This window comes from Mus pahari, chromosome 7, assembly GCF_900095145.1.
Source record: "Mus pahari chromosome 7, PAHARI_EIJ_v1.1, whole genome shotgun sequence".
Lineage (NCBI taxonomy): Eukaryota > Metazoa > Chordata > Mammalia > Rodentia > Muridae > Mus > Mus pahari.
In genome coordinates, this window is record NC_034596.1 from 72,531,685 (window position 1) to 72,548,281 (window position 16,597).

Below are 16,597 nucleotides of genomic sequence, written 5' to 3' on the forward strand. Positions count from 1 at the left end.
TTTCATTTAAAAGTTTTAGGGTTGCCTATAATTGCACCGTTTCTCCTTTCCCTTTTCTTCTTTCAAACCTTCCCAAGTGTTCTTCCCCACTCTCCTTCGAATTCACGGCCTCTTTTTTTTCACTAATTGCTATTGCATATGTGTGTGTGTGTGTATGTGTACATATATACTCCTAAATATAAGCGATTGAGTTTGTATAATGTTCTTTACATGTATGTTTGCACTAACCATTCAGCACTGGACAACCAAATGGTATGTTCTTTCTGGGGAAAAACCCACCTTTTTGCTCCCAGCTTTCCTCAGTTGCTTATAGTTCTTTGTGTAGCATTCAAGTCTCAAGAGCTTTGCCTGTGTTCACTTGGCATGTCCTTGTTCAGTTCATGTCACCCTTGTTCAGTTCAGATTTGGCCTAGTTTCTGATGTTATTAATAGACACAATCTCACATCAAACTTCCTGATCCTTTGGCTTTTACAGTCTTTCCATTCCTTCTTCCATGGCGTTTCTTTAGCCTTAGATATGGGACTGTTTGGTGTATGCATTGGGATTGGGTTCTACAACTCTCTCTGCATATTGATTGGCTGTGGTTTTCTGTAGTGGTCTTCATCTGTTGTAAACAGAAGTTTCCTTGATGAGACGTGACCACTACAATTATCTGTGGTTCAAGGGCAGATGTTTACAGGGTGTGGCTATGGATTATGCTATCTTAGTAAATTAGTGGTTATAGATTCTCCACTAATAACCATGACTTCATAGCCCTGGGTAGTTGGCTAGGTTTCTATTACCAGGCATGTTTTCCCTCTTGTTGAGTGGGTGGTAAGTCCAATTAGAGAGTTGTTGGTTACTACCAAAGTACACATACCACTACTGCACCCTTAATGACATACTGGTCATTGATGTGGGTCCTAGGCATCATAGCTAAATAGAACTGGTGCTTGCCTCCCTCCTTTGCAACCTTTTATGCCTTTGGTACTGTGAAAGCTAGTTCTCAGGGAGAGGGCATTCAGATCAGTTCCAGGTCAGGAGCCTCTGGTCCCTGTTTCTGAACTGAATCTCTGCCTACAGGCAACCAAGGACGACAACAATAAGTCTATATGTTTTGGAAGTCTCTTTTACAGCCCTGACCAACAACTCAAAAGAGGCCTTTTTATGTCTGGTATTGGGAATTTTGTTAGGAGGTCTTTGGCTCTTAGAAGGAACATCATTAGCCAGGACAGTGCAACTTTTGGCTCCCCATTCCTCTTTGAGCCAGGGTTTCTCTGTGTAGCCCTGGCTGTCCTAGAACTCTCTCTGGAGAGCAGGCTGGCCTCAAACTCACAGAGATTTGCCTGCTTCTGATACCACTGCCTGGCTCAGTCCAATTTTTAAATGAAAATTATTATTATTTTTTTCAAACCTTACATCTGCCATCATGAAGCTGGATGAATTTGATAAATATTGTAATCTTAAATCTTAATCTCTTCATCTAAAGAGACTGGATTAAATTAAATTATTTTCTCCCATTTATCAATAAAGATAATATTTCAGAAGGCAGTAATGAAAGCTAATGTTTTAAAATTTTTCAATGCTTATTACATTTTTGAGTGCTTTTAAGCTAGTAATCCTGTGTTGAAACTGTGATGAAACTAAACACATACAAAAGGAAGTTTCTCCCTATAGAGTCATAGAGGGACAAGCAAACGGCATTATTATTGTGCAGAATTAAGAGTTCAGAAAGAGTAGCCTTCCCATGTGGTATGATCATCAGCTCAATTGTATCTTCTAGAGTTTTCCTGCCTCGCTGTCATCTTTAGTGTGTTCATTTCATGGCCAGTTCATCTTTCATCACTGCTGTCTGCAGCACTTTGCTTTAGAGGCCGACTTATTCAAACCTAGGGGAAAAAGAATCCTCTCTCCTAGGCATGGACTGAAAGGTCTTTTGGTCTGATGGGGGCTGGTTTGCTCCAAGAGTATAATGATATTAAGATGATTAATTGTAATACTTTGGGACTATTCTGATTCTAGCAAAGATCAACACAGCATAACTTACATTCTAGGTCACAGTGTAGTGAAAAATACAGCCAAATTGAAGTGGCTTCAACATCAAAGGTTTGCTCAGATAACGTGAAGGAGCTTGGTGGGTTGCTTCATGGAGTCCTGGCTTGGGAACCCGAACTCAAATGCTTCACCATCTTTAGCAATACTAGTCTCACTGCATTTGGTGGTGTATGTCTTCAGCTACTTGGCAAGGTTAACATGGGTAATTTAGTAAAACCTTGTCTCAATGTAGGGTTTACTGGAGGTACCCGAAGGGAAACCAAACCAAACCAAACCCAAAACAACAACAACAACAACAACAACAACAACAAACCCACCTGGCCAGTGAGATGGCTCAGCAGGTAAAGACATTTGTCACCCGAGCTGATGATCTGAGGGACCTACCTGATAAAAGGAAAGAAAAAAGAACTGATTTTCCATCGACAGGAGTGCTGCTGTGACATGTGCTGACCTGGTACACACACACACACACACACACACACACACACACACACACACACACACGCACCCATGCACACACACACCACAATGTAATAATTAAAAAACCCACTTATACAGATTTTGAGGCTAAGTGATAGTAACCACTGTAAGGACTTACACTGACAAATAGATGTGCCTAGGAAAGGTGTCACTTCTACTGACCAATGGTAGAATGCTATCCCTGTCTCATGGTTTGGCTCAACTACAAACGGGATACTGAGGGCTGGTGTGACCTTTTTAATGTCTGAAAGGAAAGGGTGAACTTTGCAGTTCTCTACTGTTCTGGGAATAGTAGAATCAGGTTGGGTTGTTCTTCTGAAGTGGTTATCTAAAAAGATAGCAAGTTAAAGCAAGAACAAACCCACGAAACTGTAGTGGATAGCACATCAATTTATAATATGAAGTGTATGCGGCTTACACTTGATGAAGACAGGAACTTAGCTGTGGAGGCAAGTCATGAGAGGAGAGAGTCGGCCTAGTCTCATCAGCTTTCCAGTCAGTCACTTCATTTACTCTCCTGACGGGAATGGTTAGCTCTAGCTTTTTAATGAGGATTTGGCTCAAAAGTGCCTTAAGCCACTTACTAAATCTGAAGATGCAGACTGTTTTTCATACTTTTTTGTAGTCCCTGTTAATGTTGTTATCAAATCCATAGTTTTAGAACTAGCAATTAATGACTTATCTAGAATAATTTCTTGAATTTACAGATGAGAAAATAGGAGGTAGTCAATGAATAAAAATCATTATTCAAGGTCTTATCTTCTTGTCCACAGTAGCAACTGTATTATCCTTTTTCTGATTTCCCGAAAAATAGAATACCAGAGAGGTGAAACGGCCTATAACAACTACTTTAAAGCAAAGAAAAGTAAAAGTTATCAAGAATGTTTCCAGAACTACATTAGTTGGTATACATTGGTAGGGATGTAAAAGTTTTAAGTTACTTCTTAAGCAGATGTTGCCGAGTCTCCTGATTCCCCCACTATAGTCATAGGCGGTACCTCAAGGGTTTGATTTGAGAATTAAGTGGTGGAAGAAAAGAGTTTAGCATGGGGCCCTGTTCTCAGCAATGTTACACCTCTAGTATTATTTTTATTATAGGCATAGTAAAATGGTAGTAAATTTCAAACTAGTTTCTACACGAATGTTCACCACTTAGGAAATGTGAAAGCATTCAAGTTCATTAACTTTGATCTAGCTAATCTCTCAATAAAGTTGCCACTCATGTACTTCACTTTCATTTCGATATTTCCCACTATCTAGGAGTTGACCCCTTCACATCTCACATTCACACTTCTAGCTGATGACTAAGAATTGACCCCAGCTGAACCACAGAAGAAACTAATGAGCTGCTAGGGCCCTCTAGTTCTTAGTGTAACAGGTGATGGAGAATGTTGTGTGGAGAATGCTGTGAAAGTTTTTTTTTTTTCTTTAAATTTAAACTTTAATTATTTTTTTCCTTGTGTTGAACCTGTCTATGATTTTGAGGCTAAGTAAAGAAAGGCTCATGTATTCATTTCGGAAGGGAGCAGTGGGGGATGAGGTGACATCCCATCTTGTGTTAATGCAAATCAGAAGCCAGGGACTAGAGACCCAAGTGAGCAGCAGGAGTGAGAAGAGAGAGTGTGAGAAGTTTCAGTCACAGAGTGGGGGCTGCAGACTGGAGAGAAAACGGTCTCGCAAGGTGTGCTCTCTGAGTGATGTGTATACCCGGCTAACACTTAACGGGCCTGTGGAAGATTTGAGTTACACAGTTCCTTTGGAGAGAATAGAAGACATGTAATAATACATTTTTTTTCCTTTATAGTGTTGGAGGTTGAATCTAGGGCTTGTAGTATATTAGAGAAACACTCCCCAAACTGAGTCTTCCTTCCCACTTTTATTTTTGAATCAATTAGTCACTACTATTATTTGACTATCACTAGATAGTCCAGGCTAGACTACAACTTAAAACAATCCTTTGGCCTCAGCTTTCCCTCTCAGTGCTAGGATCAGGTACGTGCCACAGCAATTGATTGATTTAAGACTAGTTTTCAAAGAGCCCAGTTAGTATTCCTTCCTGTTTGAAGTGACTTTTTCAGAAATTCATTACTGGTCTAGAACTAAATGTGAAAAGATTTGTTTCCACATATCAGTTGCTTAGCTGATACTTCTAATTCTGGGATGGTAACTACATCCTGAGCATGGCCTGAAGGAGCTTTGAGAACACTGAGCAGAGATCAGAATTGCTGAAGGACTACTTTCTCACTGTATTTCAGCCATCAGTTTGGTGCTTTCTTACATACTATGCTGTCCTATAAAGTTGTGCTAAGTTCTTTACAAATATTTCTAGATGGCTTTCTTAAATAGAAAGTAGGTGGGATGCTTTGATTCCTATAGTTTTAATATTTAAAGGAGCAGAGATTTTGAGGCACACATAAAACGTTGAATGTAGAGATCTTCAAGTACTGCAAATGGTAGAGTGTGTTAATTAACTAGAAATGGTTCCTCTTTTTCCCTTGAAAACATTCAAGTCACACATACTTGTTAAAGTACTTTTTAAATGCTGTGTTGAAGCCTCAAAGTAAACATTCTACCTGACTCCTAAAAATGTTCTAGGCTGTGGGTGTAGCCCAGGAGAAAACACATCCTTAGCATGTACATACTCACGAAAAAGGAAAAATAATCCAGATTTTTGACTGTTGAAATTTTAGCCCTTAATCCATCTAAGTACAGTATAAGTCTAAATTTTGCATATTTGCAACAAGCAGAGAACTGAGAGTCTCACGGAAATTATCTACACATTTAACAAATGACTACAGATTTGTTGAATGATGACACCCAAGCTTTCTGGCTAGATCATAATTCTGACTTCACCAGAGTTTTGTGTGACCTTCAATAAGCCACTGTGTTTTCTCTAAGATACTTCAGAGTGCTTTATTTCGAAGACACATTAACCCCGTCGTCACAGGTCCGGAAAAGCTTCTCAGGGTGCGGAGCTCCTGAAGGCACAGGCAATTTTTTTTCCTTTTAAAAAAGCACTGTCCTTTTCATTTCAGAAACACCGTTCCTGACCTAGAATAAACATTGGGATTTTACGAGAGTTATTAGGTAGATTGCATTCTTGGCAGGCTACGAACTCTTTAATGTCTTTTCTGTGACTTTTGATTACTAGCATATAAAAGTCTGGCCCTGTTTACTCAGAGATACGTTTCCAAAGTATTTACTAGTATTTATCTGTGCTGAGAAGAATAATTGTCTTGAGGGCAGCTTTTCTACTCAGTCACCCGGCTTGGGATCTGGTCCCCAGGCTACAGGGAAGAGTTCGGCCCGGGAAGCTCATCTTCCGGCCCTCTGATTGGCCAGTTCGCACTCCACTCACTGGTCTTCCCGCTCTGATTGGCCCCGGCGGCACCCCTTCGGCCCGCGACTACTTTGTGTGCCCCGGCGGCGCGGCTGGGTCCTCCCGCCCAGGTCGCCCTCCGGGACGGTCGGTCGGAGGTAGCCCTTCAGCCCTCGGCTCAGCATCGCGGGCGTCAGGATTCCCGAGTGCGAGCGGGTAGGAAGCATCCTAGGGCAAAGCCTCTCCTCTCCCGTACTCAATAAACTTCCGCCTCCGAAGGGCTGAGGCAGCAGCGGCTGGGAACGGCCGGGCTTCGAACTCGGGCTCTGCGGGGTTCTTTCTCTTCAGATGGAGACAGAGCCCGCAGGGTAGCCGGACCGCCCCGAGCCGCGGTGCCACTGTGTGCTCGTGCCTCGGCGGACGAGCAGCAGAGACTACCCCGAAACTAGCACGGAGCCCTATTGAGCCCCAGCGGGGTGCGCCTCTGGGCGGTGGGCCCGGCCGGCTAGGGCGTGGGGAGCGCTGTTCCCCTCAGCCTCCGACCCTCAGGCGGACTTCGCCTGTGGAGACCAAAGGCCGAGCCTGCGCGCGGCCGCTGTCCCGCTGGAACTCGGGTCCCGCCGTGGCCCCGAGGATGCCGCAGCCCCGCTGTCCACCCGCACCGAGGAAGGGGACGGGGAGGAGCCTGTGCACACGCCAGGGTCGCTGGAGGAGGCCGCGGCCGGCGCATGCGCGCCCTTCCCCAGCAGGCTGGGACGCCGAGGGGCGCGCGCCCCTCTCCGCGCGCGCCCGCCCGCTCGCTCGCTCGCTCGCTCGCTCCCTCCCTCGCCCGCTCGCGCCGGCCGGCGGCTTCCCCGCCTGCGCTCCGGGTCGGAGCCACTCCGGCGCGTGCGCGCGTGGTCTCGGGCCGACCCGAGTGGCCGGGTTCTCTGGGCTCCAGGCCCCCGCCGCCCCCTCCCCGGCTCCCAGCCAACCCGTCCCTCCCTTTCCTCACGGAATGGGGCCGGCGCTGCTCGGGGTCGCGCGTCCTGGACCCGGCTCGCGCTCGGTCTCGCGCTGTCAGCCGCTGCCTGGCTCGCGCCGCCTTGCGCTTTCCCTCAGTCAGTGGCGCCGAAGGCTCCGTTAAGCGGCGGCCGCGGTTCCTGTTTCCGTTTCTTCCTCTCCCCTTCAGTCGGGAGTAGCATCCTCCACCCCAGCACCCCTCCCACTCTCCCGCCGCGGCCGGCTGCAGCTGGAGGCAGCGGCGGTGGCGACGGGGGACGGCGCCGACCGCCTCGCTCCCGCCTCGGGTAAGGGGGCGTTAGGGAGCCGGGCCCCGCGCGCCGCGGACTCCAGGACGGGGCGGGCGCGGGCTCTGCGGAGCCTGGGCTCCGGGCGCTCCTTCGTCCTCCCGCCGATCCCGGGCCTGTTGCTGCAACTGCTGCAGCCGCTGCTCAGCCAGCGGCCCCGGGAAAAGTGGGGAGGGAGCCTCCGGGACGCCCCGGCGTTGCCTTGGCCCCTTGGGTGAGGGGCGCCGCGGCGTCGGGCATCCCAGGACCCGCGGGATGGGGGCGGGGTGGGAGGTGTCCCTCAGCGAATCTCTGCACCTACCGCTCCTTGCCCCCGCAGCCGGGTCCCCACGGTCAGACCGTGGGAAGGTGGGTTCCTTTGCTTTGCTTTGCTGTGTGGGCTTCTGGGGCTGGAAATCGGAGTGAACCTGCACAAAGATGCTTTCTGGCGAGTGGCTGAGGCAGGGCAGTTAATGGCCTGGGTGCCTCGGTATCCCCTCCCTTTGATCTGCGAATGACAAGCTGGAGGCTGTGGAGTGTCTCAACTTATTTGGGAAGGTTAAATGAGTCATATCAGCTCCGCGGAGGTCTGTCCTGCTGGAGTTGGGGTGGTTTGTCGGTAGCAGCACCTGTTCTCTGGATGTGGGCTTTGCAATCCTCAGAGACGGTATTTCTTAAGTTAAATGGCACTGTCATGGTTAGGGTTTAGCACCCTGGCGAGCTTTTAGCGCTTTGCCTTAAACGTGGAGGCCTTGGAGAAAAGCAAAGAAAGTAGTGTTTTTCCTTGTGTCTAATTTTGCACGTTACTTTTTAAGAAAAACGCAAGAAGGTGAGCCCAGGAAAACCATATCCTCCCGTACCTCCCGTAGACCACACCGAACTTAAAGGTTTCAAGGAACAAATGCAATGGAAGTTTTTATCAATTTAAGAGTTAAATTTATCACAAGTCACTGACTTAACTTTGCCTTTGCTCCATAGAAACTCTTAAGTAGGTTTTATTTTAGTTGTCTTGTTCTTCCTGGGGTTAAGTGCTTATTTATTTTCTTGGTTAAAGTTCTGTGTTATATGCATACTTCTTTTAAAGGGTATATCATATATAAAGCATTTTATGGGAGAAATTATATACTGAAGCAAAGAAGTAAGATGTTTCTTTTCTTTAAGGCAACATAGGAGTCTCTGACAGTAGTACGCGCCTGTACATTGCTGTCCTTCTGAGATAAGTCTTCATTATAAATACGACAGTATTTTAACACATATATAGCATTTGAGATTGCAGGCCGAGTGAAAATGTAGGGAACAAGAGATGACTAGGCAGTAAGCATACAAGGGTGGCTTGGAGATTTGGGTTTTCAGTTTGCTATTATAAATCGAGAATTCTGTTTGAGTTGAAGAGCTGAACAGCTGGAATGAAACTTGCATAGATTGCAGGAACGTGCAGAAATGTCTTTGATAAGATAGTGAGTTAATATGAAGGATGTCTTGTGATCTACTAGGAGAGTGATTCAAAATAACTTAAATATGACACACTACAGATTGTATTTTAAGGATTTTTTTTTAATCTAAAAGTCATTTGAGGTTGTTTTCTCTACAAATCAGCTGTATTTGATATATATAGAACTGAGACCTAGACAATCATTCTGATCCTATAATGTGGTCTTTAAAAAAATAATTCTAACTATTTTTTCCAAAGGAGTAACAATGACCTCAAAAATGATGAATTTTGAAAATTTCTGGTGTGTCACAAAATTTGTTTTTCTTGCTTTTTTTTTTTTTTTTTAAATGCAGTTATTTTAGGTTGGTCTGGAGGGGGAGCTAGTGCCAAAGCAAAGTGTAGCTTAATAGCTGTTTGAACTTTTAAAACATCTAACCAGATTTTTATGACCAGGAGAGGTATACATTTTTAATTAAAACACTAGGGGTATTGATGTGGACATAGTAACTGTACATAGTTATTTGTGGGGTGTGTATATTGGTTATTAGAAATTAGTTTTAAAAGTCAATCATGAATAATGAAGGCAGGAGTTTAAGTTTTTTGAATTTCTTATATAAAATTCTGAAAATGTGTACTAAAACTTGAATGTGCTGTAGCATTTTCTTACTCCTCTTGGGCAGTGCATTAATAGTGGAGTGTGTTCCTGACCCTTTGCTCATATTGAGTGTTTTTGCTTTATAAAATCTGTACTCCCAAAAAGGTATAACAGAAAGCTAAAAGATAAAAAGCTTCAAGCATAGTCCTGGAGAGATAGATATATTCACTGTGTAGTGAATTCTCTCTGTCCAAACCAGATAATTTTAGTAAAGAAATGGCCTTGTAGGTAGTTGGACAGCAGAGTCTCAAGGTCATTTTGCAGTCTATTATATGTTGAATTTGTTTGAATATAGAATAGTTATTTTTATGGTGTGCGGCATTTTGTTTAATTTCTAAAGTATATGGGTTTGATTTGTGTCTGATCACTCACATGCTCTTTAAATATACACAAATTGATAATGATGTGTATTTAAAAATTATTAAAATATTTATTTTTAAGTGATGAGCCTTTCACTATTCACATTCTTAAGTAAATAGAACCTTACCAGTGCTAATTAAAAAATAGATCCCTTTCCATTCAGTGGTTGTTATTGGTTTACTTTATAAATTGCATTTAGTAAAAGTATATTGGTTTAACTAAATGATAGATGTGCCCATTTTAAAGCATACTTATAAATCTGGAACTGTTTTGTTTTGCAAACACAAGATTTTTAAAAAGTCAGTATGTTTTTTCCTTAAAAGGAAACAAAAGTGAGATTGTAAACGTTTGAAACCAAAGCCCTGTTCTCTGTGTTTCTGCTGATCTGTGCTTTTCAGATGAGTAGGATGGGAGTAAGGATCAGAACAGATTCCCTGTGGTTCTCTTACTCTTTGACTTACATTTCTCTACCACAAAGTAGAATGGATTGCTGTTTGAATTGTTTTTAATTTGTAGCTCATTATAATGACAGTCAAAAGTGTTTAAAGGTAAACACATATTTTTTACAACTGATTTTTAAAGAGCTTTAAAAAAATCCCCAACATACTATAGAATTCATATAATACTGTACTTTTTTTTTTTAAATAGAAAATGGGCCAATAGGGCCCTGCTATGGAATTAGGCCATGCGTGTCAGTTTAAGAGTTACTCATGTATACTACAGAATGCATAGTAAGAAAAGGCTAATTTCATTTAAGTTGCTTGTCAGTTTTCTTTTGTGAGGCAGGGTCTCACTCTGTAGCCTTGGTTATCTGGAAGCTACTAGATGTAGCTCAGGCTGGCCTTGAACTCATCCTTCCATGTTTTGGAATTATAGACATGGAACATTACACTTTTTTTCCCCCAAGAAGACTATTTGTCAAAACCTAGTAGTCATGCATTACTACTCAAGACAATAATTCTTTGTAATTTTTTTTTTTTTTGGTCAGAAAATGACATTGTAAGGGGGAAATATCAGTTAATAAGATGTCAACTCTTATTAATATTTAGAAGTAGAATGAATTTGTCTAGAGTATAGACAGCATAAACTAATGGGCTATGGGAATGTAGCTTAGTTGGTAGAGTGCTTGCCTCATAGGAATGAAGTATCAGGTTTGATCTTTATCACTTGCATTGTGTAAAGGGGATGTGGAGGTAAAGGAAGGATGGTTAGAAGTTTAAGACTAGCTAGGGATGGGAACATTGTCTTAAATCAACAAAAACAAGTCCAGAAACAAACAAACAAAAACCTTATGACAAGTGAAATATAGACCATCAAACTAAATGCATACCAATGTTTACAAACGACTTCATTTTATAATTACTTTATATGTATTTAATGCAATTGATAAGAAATTTAGATTATTGATAAAGATGGAAAATATGATTAATAGCTTCTCTATCAAATCCACTGTCTTTTGTTTGTCATACTATGTTGGTCAGCTGACCTTAATTTTGCTGTGATCCTTAACACCAGACTTTTGAGTGCTGGGATTACAGTCATGCTCTATCTTTATGGTGTATTTTTTTTTTCCTCTTAGGCTCATAGATTTTTTTTCCAGGCAAAACTTTAGTTGCTGTGTTGAATAGATTTGTTCTAATTTTATTTATTTATTTTTAATTTTTTTTTTTGCTTGTTTTTGTTTTTGAGGCAAAGACAAAAGATTAGAATACCAGTTTTGTAGAGTTTAACACTGTTAAGTGAAAATAACTGTGACTTGATTTGAAAAGGGTTATGCAATATGAACTAACCAGTACCCCCCAGAGCTCGTGTCTCTAGGTGCATATGTAGCAGAAGATGGCCTAGTTGGCCATCATTGGGAGGAGAGGCCCTTGGTCTTGTGAAGATTATATGCCCCGGTATAGGGGAATGCCAGGGCCAGGAAGCAGGAGTGGGTGGGTTGGGGAGCAGGGTGTATATGTGGGGGAGGGCATAGGGGGCTTTCGGGATAGCATTTGAAATGTAAATGAAGAAAGTATCTAATAATAATAAAAGCAGAACATCAAAAAAAAAAAAAAGAAAAGGGTTATGGGATGGTGAGTATGTATCTTAGTGATAGCTGTGCTTAACGTCAAAAACAAAGAAAAGGTAGTATGGCATTAGAAAGGTTGCCAGTTGCATTATTGCTTTACTTTAAAGCATGTCTCTTAATTTCCTGGAATGCATTCTCTTGCCTCTTATGCTATTTCTGTCTGTGTATAGAGCTCCTGATTACAAGGAGCTGCTTTTTTAAGAAAATGAATTATTTATCTTTGCATACCTCTTTGCAATAATATACTGTAAAAAGCAAAACAGAATATGGAGATTCACTGAAGAGAACTCAGTCTAAAGTGAACAACAATGTTCTTTACTCATGGGAGTTCACAAGGAGAAAATGTCAAATAACTGGAGCCTTAATCACATAGGATCAGACTGGTTCAGTTTGTCTGGCTGTGTAAGTAGCAAGTGGTCATCGTTTTGATGTCTTCTTTGAATATTTCATTCATTCACAAATCAAGTGTCAAAAGATTATAATTTTGAGAAAACATACTCAAAGTCAGCTAACACACAGTAAATATTTTGCTTTCTTTTTTAACGTAAGTTTTGATTTTTCCTATTCTTTTAGAAAGCTTAACACAATACTAGGGCTTACGGTGGCTATTGAAATTCTTGAGGTGGAAAAGTCCCTTCCTTGTCCTTGGTAAGTTGATTCTCAGTAGCTTCAGGAGTAAATAACTCCGACTGCCTCCTCGTGCAGAGTTATAGCTACCTTGCCCTCCATTATCCAAATATTACCACAGTTTGACCCTGTCTGTAGATTGTCAGGTGTGGGCATAAAAAGGGATACATGTTACTTTTAATTTGTAAGTATTCTAGGAATACTCATGTTCTCACTGCTAAGTATGTCTATTAAAAATGGCCAAATGCTGAATTAAAGTAACCTGCTGATACACAGTCAAGAACAGTTCCTCTTAATACAAAAGATGCTATTAGTGCTTACCTATAATGACACAAAGATATAATAGAAATGAAATCAGCAAAAATGTCCATTTTATAACAGAGTTAGCAGACCAGGTGTCAGGTAAGACTAATTCCTGTGACATCTGTAACTGCAGAGGATTAGAGCCATGCAGATACATGATACGTAATGGTCTTATCAAGAATCGTGTGCAGATTTACTCAGTATATGTTTATACAATTTCTGTTATTGTCTGCTTCCATTGTAAATGAAAGACTAGAAAACAAGCAACCTATTTTGGGATCTGGAAAGGGAGATGGACTTAATGTATAGAAAAAAGCTTGCTTGGTTATTTAGGGTCTTGGTCTGTAGTCTCAGTTACAAAGAAGATAAACTTGTGATCTTCCTACCTTTGCCTCCTGCCTCTCCGGTGCTTTGCTTGGTGCTTGTACTATTGGTATGCACCACTGCGCTCAGCTGTTTATTTAAAAAGTTAAAAAAAGGAAAAATTTCTTCAAGTTTTATTGAGATATAATTGACAAATAAAAGTATATTTAAAGTATACACACACACACATACTTATGAGAAGACTAGTACAGTAAACTTGACATGTCACGTCAGATGACAACTTGTTTATATTGTAAGAACATTTATGATTTCTCTCAGCAGATCTCAGGTGTGCATGACAGTGATACTAACTGTATTCATGAAGTGTGCATTAAATCACTAGACTGTATTTGTCCTGCATAAAACATGCTACAGTAGGGACTTTGCACTCTTCAGCTCGCATCTCTCCATTTCTTCTTTGCTCTGAGTCCTGGTTAATCACTGCTTTCTGCTTCTGCGAGTTTTCCTTTTTAAAATCCCCACATACAAATGAGATCACCATGCAGTGTTTGCTTCTCTGTACTCTGCTTGGTTCACTTTGTGCTCTGTTCTCCGTGTTCATCTCAACAACATTGTAGAGGAGGCAGAAGTTTAGTTATTCTTTTAGTGTTTTTTCCCCCTCAAACTGGGCCTGAGAATTAAATGAACATGAACTGGATGAGTAGAAGAAAGGCATATACATTTATCCAGTGCAAGTCTTGTTTACCGACTTTCCTTGTAAGGAAAGGAAGATACCATGACAGAGTGGAACACTTAAGTGGTCAGTTTGTAGGTTTTGAAAAGGTGTTGAGTTGTATGGGGCGGATTAGTAAGTAAGATATTTTTTAACGAACTTTGTATACATTTCTCTTTCTTGCTTTCAACTTTCCAACTCTGATAAGTATGTTGGCTTGCTTTTTTAGTACAGGGAAGGCATTTTTACTTGGGAGTTTCATCTCCTACTTTTAAGATTTTTTTTTTTTTTTTTGCACCTACTGTGTTTAAAGTGCCTTTTAACTCAAAATTGTCAATATTCTACTAATGGGGTTTCCTTTTTAAAGTTTTTTTTTTTTAAATTTATTTTTATTTATTTATGTTTGTGTATAAGAGTGTCTATAGAAGCCAGAAGAAGGCATTGGATTCCCTGGAGCTAAGAGTTACAGGCTGTGAGTTGTTCAGTGTGGGTGTTGGGGATAAAACTCTGGTCCTCTGGAAGAACAGTAAGTGGTTTTAATTGTTGAAGCACCTTCTACACCCATGTTGTGTAACTTTTAAAGTCTGATTAAAGTTCTGTTTTATACATGTATGCATGCTCATACATTTGGCCTCCACATGCCTGAGTTTAACATAGAGAACTGGGTTATAGTCCAGGTTGACTACTTTTGTCTGGCATTTGTGAGGCTTTTGTTCAATATCTTCAATATTGCACAAACAAAACAATAGCATCCCTTCCCAACAAACTGAGAGTTAAAAAATGTTTGAAAATAATTGGAACATGTAGACTTTTTCACTAAATAGTGTGTTAACTATTTACAACAGATTGTATTTAGTATTGTAAGTAATCCAGAGATAATTTAAAGCCTATAGTAGCAAAGTATAAAGTAGGGTTTTGTGCATCCTATTATAAGTTATATACAAAAACTGTGTCCTTTTATATGAGTCATTTGGGCACCTGGTTTTAGTTATTAGTGGTAGGGGCTATCTTAGAACTAATCACCCACAGATATGGGCCTCATTTTTTTTTTCTCTCTCCTCTTCCTGTCTCTCCCTCTCTCCCTCTTTCTCTTCCTTCCTATCTTGTTTTTTTTTTTTTTTTTTTTTTTTTTTTTTTTGAGACAGAGTCTCACAGGGTAATCTTCACTGGCCTGGAGCTCTCTATGTAGGCCAGGCTGACCTCAAGTTCCCAGAGATCAGCCTGCCTCTGCCTCTACCTCCTGAGTGCTGGGACTAAAGGGGTTGGTACCAATCCCCACTCTGTGCAGGTGACTCACTTATCTATTGGTAATTACCAATACCAATTGAGGTACAGAGATCTCTTTGACATACTGATTTTATTTCCTGTGTATGTGCACCCAGAATTGGGTCACTGGAGCATATGTTGATTCTATTTTTAAGTTTTGGAGGACCCTTCATACAGGTTTCCATAATGACTGTACCAATTCACATGGCCACCAGCAGTGTAAGAAGGGTTTCCTTTTCTTCATATTCTTGTCCAGTCTTGCTATCTTGTCTGTATGTAAGAGTTGTTAATCTTATTTATATGGAATTTGCTTATTCAGTATAACAATAACATAGGTTAACATACAGGGAGTCACTCTTAAAAGTTACTTTTTTAATGTTTTTGAACGGCGTCTGGTATAAAGTCCAGACAGGCCATGAATTCTTGATACTTTTGCCTTAGCCTCCTACTTCATTTATTAAGGGCGAGAGACACCATACCTGGTTTAGTAGTCACTCTGAACGGGTGTGAAATTGTGAGTTTGATTTGCATTTCTTCATTTTGAAAATGCTTATTTAGGTTCTTTTGCTTCCTTTTTTAAATTAGGTTATCTGAATTTCTGATATTGAGTTGAGTTTCGTATCAACTGTGTTCTTTCTCAGTAATTTTAGTGTTCATGCACTTTTTTTTTTAAAGAAAAAAAATCAAATATTTGAAGCTAAGTAAGAGTACAGAAATCTAGGAAGCTGGGCATGTGTATACCTGTCAGTACTGGAGAGACTGAGACATGAGGGCCAGTGAGACACTGCCTCAAAAATAAATAAATAGCTGAACGAATGAATGAATGTACAAACTCGGAAAATGCAGATTTAAAGCCGTTTTGAAAATCTGCTTCACTGTTGCTGTCCCTCATTCTCTTTCCTCCTTTCTTTTTCCCTTCCCAACCCCCTTTTTTCTTGCTCCTTTTCTCTCTACTTTGTAGTCTAGGCTGGCTTTGAACTTGCAGTCTTGCTGTCCCACTTAGCCTTCCTTACTCTCTTGAGTGCTGGGCCCCTTTTAGTATTTTGAGCTTCAGAGGAAATCAGAAGAAATACTGATGTTTCCGTTTCTAAATGTGTGAGCCTTTACTCTTGGGCCTCTGTTTTTCTGTCAATGAAATGAATCATTTTACTTTTTTATGTTATTGTCTGGTTTTCAAAGCTAGGTAGATAACCTCTGACCTTTTCCTTAACTGTATCTTAGTTCTGTAACTACTATCATATTCTGAGTAATATTTAAAAAAATGAGGCCATGCTTGCTAAGGTCTTCAAGTTTGTATCCCCCTAAAATCACATGCTGCCATGTTGAAACCTGTCCCCTACATTCATGGTAATAGAAGGTGTGGAGACTTTGCAAAGTAATAGGTGATAAGGTCAGAGCTCTCTAGAATGGGATTACTGCCAAGGGTATCTATTCCTTTTTCCTACTAAAGACTTTGATGAGCTGGTAGGATGGCTCAAAGGGTAAAAGTGCTTGCTTTGTAAGCCTGAGTTTAAGTTGGTGTAGGGAGTAGACTAACTCCTGAAAGTGATCCTCTGACTTCCACATGTGTGCCTTGGCACACCCATGCTTGCACTTACACACATTACCTATCATACACACACAGTTATCATCATCATCATCATCACCACCATCATCCATCTGTGTAACAGAGCAGGCTCTGTTACATCAGATCTGAGCCTTGATACTGGATTTTTTTTTTTATTGCCCTGAATTGATATCAATGC

At 41.1% G+C, this 16,597-nt stretch overlaps 1 protein-coding gene across 5 annotated transcripts in view; it reads left to right on the plus strand.

Moving 5' to 3' along the window:
• Positions 1-16,597, plus strand: part of Fut8 (fucosyltransferase 8) — a 290,411-nt gene that overhangs the window by 74,215 nt on the left and 199,599 nt on the right. Inside the window, exon 1 of one of the 5 annotated variants that reach the window (XM_021201869.2) lies at positions 5,960-6,050. The exons of 2 other annotated variants lie outside the window; for them this stretch is intronic. The gene's annotated coding sequence lies outside the window, so the exon portion shown is untranslated. Of the gene's footprint in view, positions 1-5,959; positions 6,051-6,587; positions 7,124-7,408; positions 7,472-16,597 lie in introns of those variants that run through there. 2 more of the 5 variants (XM_021201867.2, XM_029540854.1) reach the window with 2 other exon arrangements.